The 7932-nt window shown below is 39.9% G+C and overlaps 2 protein-coding genes across 4 annotated transcripts in view; one reads left to right on the forward strand and one right to left on the reverse strand.

Moving 5' to 3' along the window:
• The window catches only part of LOC106804718 (methylated-DNA--protein-cysteine methyltransferase-like), a 19162-nt gene extending 11893 nt beyond the window's left edge, over nt 1–7269 (reverse strand). The window contains exons 1-2 of one of the 3 annotated variants that reach the window (XM_014806013.1): nt 7248–7269; nt 7000–7064 (exon numbers count right to left, since the gene is read on the reverse strand). The gene's annotated coding sequence lies outside the window, so the exon portion shown is untranslated. The other 2 variants (XM_014806014.1, XM_014806012.1) reach the window with 2 other exon arrangements.
• Nucleotides 5144–7932, forward strand: part of LOC106804716 (DNA-directed RNA polymerase II subunit RPB1-like) — a 19440-nt gene continuing 16651 nt past the window's right edge. The window contains exons 1-2 of the mRNA XM_014806009.1: nt 5144–5396; nt 5549–5647. The gene's annotated coding sequence lies outside the window, so the exon portion shown is untranslated. The remainder of the gene's footprint in view (nt 5397–5548; nt 5648–7932) is intronic.

Raw genomic sequence — 7932 nt, forward strand, 5'->3', positions numbered from 1 at the left:
AACGCCGGTTCATTGAAATGTTCTGAGATCGCAGCCAAAATGCCATGCGCTGTCTAAGGCGGCCCGTACGCCCTATTGCGCGAAAAAAAGCCTAACCGTTCCATTTACATGTCGGCCGTTACCTTGCTACTGATATGTATACACTTCACTTCAATCGGTTATTTACTTCTAAAAATGTTTTTCAGAACTCGCGGCTCACTTAACTTTAGTCAAATTTGTACGTCTGCCAATTTACAAACAATGCAGACCCAATCAGAGCGAGTCTATCAGCCCCTGCAGGCTCACATATAACAAGCCGAGAAACTCCTATGTAAGACTCCTCTGATTGGCATTATTATTTGTAAATGGCCAACGTAATTAACTAAAGTTATGAAAGCGGGGTTCTGAAAAACAATCTAAATAACAATTAAATAACGATTGAAGTGAATGTAATGTGTACTACACATATCAGATGCAAGGAAAGCCATGTAGCAGCGAACGTAGAGTTTTTTTCACGCCATCTGGTAGGCGCCGCATTAGCCAGCGCATGCATTTTGCATGCATCTCACAAAATTTAATAACCCCCTTTGCGTCCAATATTCAATAACTCTCAGCAAAATATAAAGAAAGGTTTATGGGACAGAATTATTCGGTCTATACAAACACATGCAGACTCAGTAGTTTAGCACCCATGGCCATGATTACAAACACATGTTCGTATATTAATTTATCATTATTATAATGGTTTAGTGTGTGCCATGGGAAAACACATTGCGGCCCAATGCGGGGTACTACTGCTGAGAGGGTCTATGTCACCCAGCGGTAGCTGCCGGAACGTACCCTGGCCTTACTCCCTAACAGAACTCCATATTCAAATAAGTTGCACAGAGTACGTCCGTATACCGGCACGTAGCCAGGCGTACGTTCGCCAGTACCCTGGGCTACATACACCTATGAGGCGTGTACTACCAAAACACTGAAATAACAGGCAATTGAATCCATGCCTTGTCCATCGCAAATGACTGTTATTTATTAATGATTATTAGACCAACTACCTAACTTTGTTACGTTGGAACTAATAACAATACGCGTCAGCTAGGGGCTACTTGTAACAGACGAGGCAACATGAACACCCCGGGCCAAAAAGATGACATCAAATTCATGTCTATATGGGCAATTCTAAAGCGCACAATTGCGCATCTAAACGCTAATTTCTTCAGTACTAGACTAGCAAATACTTCGTGTCATGCATATCATACTACCTTATGGCCAAATTAAAACTCTGTCCTCCCATTTGAACTGCGCGTTCCCACAAGAAAGAGTCTCGAAATCATAATCAGCGCCAACGCCGCCAATCTCTAAATTGTTTCAAACAACATAACATCGAACTGTGACGTGACTCACATGTTTTTATCTTGCTGCGCCGTAACGCTGCGACCGCGCACGCTGCACGTTGCTTGGAATGGGAACTGTCAACAATCTCGAGTATTTCAAAAGACGCCTTTTATAGACATACGCGCAGTGAAATGGAGAACTAGAGTTTATTTTGCCATAAACTGCCATACGTAGTATGATTATGTCATGACACGAAGATTTTGCCTATCTAGTACTGAAGATGATTACTTGGATGCCATTGCGCTTTTAATATGAAAATACTTTTGCATATTTCTCCTTGATGAATAAAATCTATTTTACAATGTACTTTTACAAGCATTTACAATGCTACAATCTATTTTACACATGAAATAGAAGTCCCGCACGTAAATTGCAACAATCGCCTTACTTGAAATTGCCTAAAAAATTAGCCAGTAAAGCTACAGGCCACTTACGGTACACTTACAACACACAAATTAAACACACTTACACACGTTCAAATACCGGAAAAAATAGCCCCTATCAATATTAAAATAGCCCCCTAATCACATCACTTATTAACCATTCTCCATCAATTTATACGACCATTCTTTCGTTCAATATAGCCCCAAGCAATATAGCTCACCATCAAAATTCATTAAAACTGGAAAAAAAACCAAGTCAAGATCCAATACTAAACAAATTAAAGAGACAAATTGAAAACTAGAGGCCAAAAACAAAAAGAACATGATAAACATTAACACCACACCCGGACTGAAGTAATATATGAAATGCTACTATCATTTAACGAATTCGTTTTGCCATTTATATGCAAAACTTGCCATGATTGACCTAAAAGGCATACTTTAAAAATAATTTAACGAGATAAGTTATAGATGTAATAAAACGAATATGAAGAAGATATGAAACATTTTATATAAATTGTATAGCTTATGAAAAATATAGGTGCACAAAAATACAGTAACTGGCAAAGGGACTGGAAAAACTCGGCGAAAAATCATGATAAAAGGCAATTCCTTCTTGCTAATGAAGCCTGTCGCTGCACCCCGCTCATCTGAGTGATCACTGTTTTCGGCATGTACAAAATTCTAAGATACCCTTTAAGTTTAGCTTCTTGTCTCTTGATTTCCGTATTGGAATCACTGCCCCTTCATCCTTAGGTAAATAGCAAGGTCACAACGGTTATTCCGCTGCGATCCGCATGCAGCATCTACTGACTTGATCACCTCTCCATCTTCTTTATATCTCCAGCCCAACCCCGGACTTTGAGATTATCAACTTATGAAGGTTATGATCCGTATAGGATCAAACCATGCACGACTATTAAAACCGAATTAGATTATGTACGGAAAATTCTGTCGATCCGGACACTAACATGTAGAAAAATTAGAAGCGCCGGGAGTGGCGCGCCGTTTACCTTTGCTTTTCAGTATGAACCCGCCTTGATTCGAGGGCCTTGTAATACAAAGAGAGGACAAACATACAAGATACAAGATATGACAATGCCTGCAATGATTTGTTTAAATATCTGAAAAGTGTCAAAGTAGCCCAGCTGACGACGTAGCCAAACATAATAATATGAAACGCTTCAAGTCCTGTGGCCCCTGTCGATACAAAAGCATACCAAGGCTACCAGAGCATAGATAATACTAAATTAAAGACAAATAATCATTGTGTTCAAGTTCAGCTTACCATACAGCAAGCCGTATTCTTGTGGCCGTATCAATGCGCTGACTGGGTCGACGATTACGAAATCGCAGCTACGGTGAACGTAAAACAATAAATAATGGGCGACGTCACTCCACTAGACCAATAGACTATAGCCTGTATAGACCCTAGAGCTCTATAAATAAACTTAGCACTTAGTAGTAATAAACGTATCTTTATAGATCCCTATTATCTATGATTATATCTATACATGAGAATCTTACGTTCTATTATATTTCATTATTTTTATTCGATCATAGGAAAACTTATCCACCTGCCGGCGCGCTGCGATGGTCTCGCAGCTTTGGTCGGCAGACACGTGCCTTTCACTTCAAAGTTCCCGGCATCTGAAATATCCATTATAAATAGCTGGCAGTTTATTCCGCAGTTTACATTGAGTGACCAGAGTGTGCTGATGCCACATTTTCACATTCTTGAATCGTAGGTGAGTGATTTTCGTGTTTATTTAATTATTAAACTATATGCATAGCTGTTGTAGTATCTTGCTCTGTAAATGATCCTAGACGGCATTACATAACATTTTATGTGATTTTTACTTATTTATTAGGCTAATCGGTGAAAGCAAAAACGAAAAGCAAGAAAACGTTTGACTCGCGACGAGAAGATCCGACCGCCTTCTGGCCGATTCTACTGTCCTTTGCGCGAATGGAACGGTGCATGTTTGCACTCCTAGCTGAATGAAACATAGTATGTTTTTATATTCCGACCTTAATGTGCTAGCATTCACCAGCTCTTACTACGACGTAGTTATTGTTGTTGTCACAACTAATTAAATTATTGCTCCATATGATATTACATGATGCTGATAGTCACTACTCGATTGCTGAGAGGTCATGGCCCCCCCCGGGTTATGCCGGAACTTACCTGGGTACGCTCCGGTATACCGAAAACGCTACCATTACATCTAATATGCGGACCTACCTCGCCTACTTCACTAACGAAGCTAGGAGTCGCTAGATACAATAAGTAACCCAAACCCAAGAGGCATAGGGTTCAAATGTCCCTATCCTTTTCTGCGCGAGAATGCCGAGTGACATCACTCGCCGGGTTTGCTGGGCGTTATTCAGATACTAGAACTTCAAACTGGTTTATTCAACACCCAACCTTTCTCCGCTATCTGGAACTTACTATGTATCGCAATACTCTGCTATTATAATATATAACCTGTCCAAAATTCAGTGTCGAGCGCGAATATTAACTGAGCCCATTTCTGCGTATGACCTGTGCACGTACTCGGTTTGAAGAGTGGACTTCACCGACCAATCGGAGGCCTGCGTTTGCGATCGCTATGCCCGCATCTGGGGGGAAATGCATACGTCACAGGTCAACATAAATGCGCTCGATATTCGCCGTCGTCACTTCGAATTTTTGCTAACAGGTTAATTAGTTAATACAAGAGTAATTGCCAGCATTACACTGTAGTTCTCGAATAGCGGAGAAACCTTCCCCTTAGAATATAAACAGTTTGGAAGTTCTAGTATCTGAAAAACGCACCAGCAAACCGGCACGAGTGATTCACTCGGGCATCTCCTCGCAGAAAGATACGGACACTTTGTAACCCTACCTCTTGCGTTGGTCTACATTAATGTGTATCTAGGGAGTCCTACTCCCTAGCCTAACCCTAACCTAACCATATCAATAGTGACCAGCGTACGTTCTTTTTTTCTACGCAGAAATAAAAAAAAAAAAAAACTACCCTGGGCACATAGACCCTATGCAGCGATACTGATAGTTGGCTATAGATTGATTGGTGGTATTGATTGGTGGTTATTCGTCAACATTGCATAATCAATGGGACTATATTCCTTAATGCAATCTATATACGGTAGCCGTATTTTCGTGCGACTACAATATTTTCGCAATTCAGACATGACGACAATTCCGATTCGTAATTTCCGCCGTCTGTGAATATGGAATTATTCCCGTATGCATTATTCGCTGTTGTATTTTTGGGCGCGTCGGACGTGTTCACGAAATTTGCGAAAATTAAACCACTGCGAAATATACAGCTTATACAGTAGTTCAATTTTTAATAATAATTTTTTTTTATTAACAGAGACGAATGTCAGTATGTGAGATCAAATATCCAGAGACAATGGAAGGTGGGCGCCCTAAGCTTGGTCATGATCCCGCCAGGGAGCCGTTGACCCGGGTTTCCCAGATGCCAGACCTGTGCATGCAACATGGCAGACTGTCCTGGTCACTTCGCCCATATTGAGCTAGCAAAGCCAGTGTTTCACTGTGGATTTCTGACAAAGACTGTTAAAATCCTTAGATGTGTATGCTTCTACTGTGCCAAGCTTCTTGTAGACCCTGTAAGTGATGGTGACATTGTGTATTGGAAATATATATAGATATGTATTTATATATATTGTTTATTCTGTGAAACTGCATTTGTTTCACAGCAGTAATTATGTTAATTGTCATATGAAATTTGTAGTCACCAAAGTTACAAACCCTATTTCAGAATCATCCTAAAATAAAAGATCTCATGCGAAATCCAAAGGTTTTCTAGAAACGACTTGCACATGTGTATGACCTGTGCAGGGAAAGAACATATGTGAAGGTATGTTTAGCCCCATCAGGGTTTTCATTATCTTTTATAGTAGCAGGCCCAAATGCTTTTGCAAACAGGCCGTGGGGGGGGGGTTCCCAATTTTACCCAAATTTTTTTTTTTAACCCAATTGCTCTGAGTGCAATCTGGTTTATCTGAAGCTGCATCGTGAACATGACACATTTGGCATTCACATATCGTTTTTTTCCAATTTGTTTCTCCTCGATACATCAGATTTCACCAAAAGTTTCCAAATTATGACGATTTATAATTATAAGACGTTAGAAAGTACGACATTAGCGTTACTCAAAAACAAAAACAATGATTCTGTCCACATAACATGCATTACAAGATATCAACATGATTATTCAGTAGTAGCTCATAAAACGCTTTTTTTAAACCTTTTTTTTCTTTTCTTTTTATACATACTGACCAATTGCTAACTGGGCCGAACAACACCAACAGTATACGGTCATTCGACTTCGTGCTGTTCTTCTAAATAGAGAACACTGCCCATAATATAAGATTAGTTTGCATAATGCCCTCAAAGCAAAATGGCTAAAAGACCAAAAATCCCAGAAGATATTGCTGTATTACTGCGTTAGCTGGCAACTAGCATAAATTTGGTGAGACGAGCCCTACATTACAGGACTATACCAAACACTGAATAACAGGCAATTGAACCATCCTTGATCCGAAATGGACTGTTTATTTATTAATATTATTAGACAACTACCTAACTTTGTTACGTTGGAACTAATAACATACCGTCAGCTGGGGCTACTTTGAACAGCGGGGCAACATTGAACACCCCGGGCCAAAAAAGATGACATCAGAATTATGGCTATATGGGCAATCTTAATATTGACAAAATTACTTTTGCATATTTTTCTGTTGATGAATAAAATATTTTACAATGTATTTGAATATTTAATACATGAAATAGGAGTCCCGCAGTAAATTGCAAATCGCTGACTTGAAATTGTAAAAAATTAGCAGTAAAGTACGGCCACTACGGTACACTTACAGACCACACAGAAGTACACACAACGTTCAAAATAGCCCCTAATCACATCACTTTAACCAATCTGATCATTTATACGACCATTCTTTTGATTCAAGTATAGCCCCAAGGCAATATAGCTCACCATTCAAAGATTTCATTATACCATGTGCAATGATTTTTTTTTAAATATCTGAAAAGTGTTCAAAGTAGCCCCAGCTGACGGTACCAAACATAATAATATTGAAACGCTTAAAGTGCCTGTGGCTGTGATACCAAGAAGCATACCAAGGCTACCAAGAAGCATAGATAATACTAAATTAATAGACAAATAATCATTGTGTTCAATTTCACGCTTACCATAGCAGCAAGGCCGTATCTGTGGCCGTATCATGCGTGACCTGGGTCGACGATCGAAATCGAGGCTACGTAAACGTAAACAATAAATAATGGCGACGTGCACTGCCACTAGTACCATAGACTATAGGACCCATAGAGCTCTATAAATAAACTTAGCATAGTAGTAAATAAACGTAGTCTTTATAGATCCCTATTATCTATGATTATATCAGGAGACTTGATTATATCAGGAGACATGAGAATCTTACGTTCTATCCAAGCTGCGGGCGCTGCGATTGGTCGGCAGCTTTGGTCGGCAGACACGTGCTTTCGACTTCAAAGTTCCCGGATGTGAAATATCCATATAAATAGCTGGCAGTTTTTCCGCAGGTTTACATTGAGTGGACCAGAGTGGTGCTGATGCCCACTTTCAACATTCTTTGAATGTAGGTTAGGTGTTTTCGGTGGTTTATTACAGTTATTAAAACTATATGCGATAGCTGTTGTAGTAGTCTTGCTTGTAAATGATCCTAGAGCTGATTACATACATTTGTATGTGATTTTTTACTTGTTATTAGGCTATCGTGTGAAAGCAAAACGAAAAGGAAGAAAACGGTTGACATCGGCGACGAGAAAGATGGCGACGGCCTTGTGTTCCGATTCTACTGCTCCTCTTCGGAATGTAAAGCGGGTGCAGTTTGGCATCCTAGGCCCTGATGAAATAGTATGTTTTTATATTCGCGACCTTAATGTGCTAGATTTCGCCAAGCGTCTTACTACGACGTAGTTATTTGTTTGTTGTCCACAGACTAATTAAATTATTGCGCCATATGATATTGACATTGATGGTGATAGTGATACTGATGCTGAGAGGGTCTATGTCCCCCGGGTTAAGGCCAAGACACACTGCAGCGACAGCGACCGACCGTAACGACAAACGACAAAGTCGCGGCG

Source organism: Priapulus caudatus, unplaced genomic scaffold, assembly GCF_000485595.1.
Source record: "Priapulus caudatus unplaced genomic scaffold, Priapulus_caudatus-5.0.1 Scaffold84, whole genome shotgun sequence".
NCBI classification, from domain to species: domain Eukaryota; kingdom Metazoa; phylum Priapulida; class Priapulimorpha; order Priapulimorphida; family Priapulidae; genus Priapulus; species Priapulus caudatus.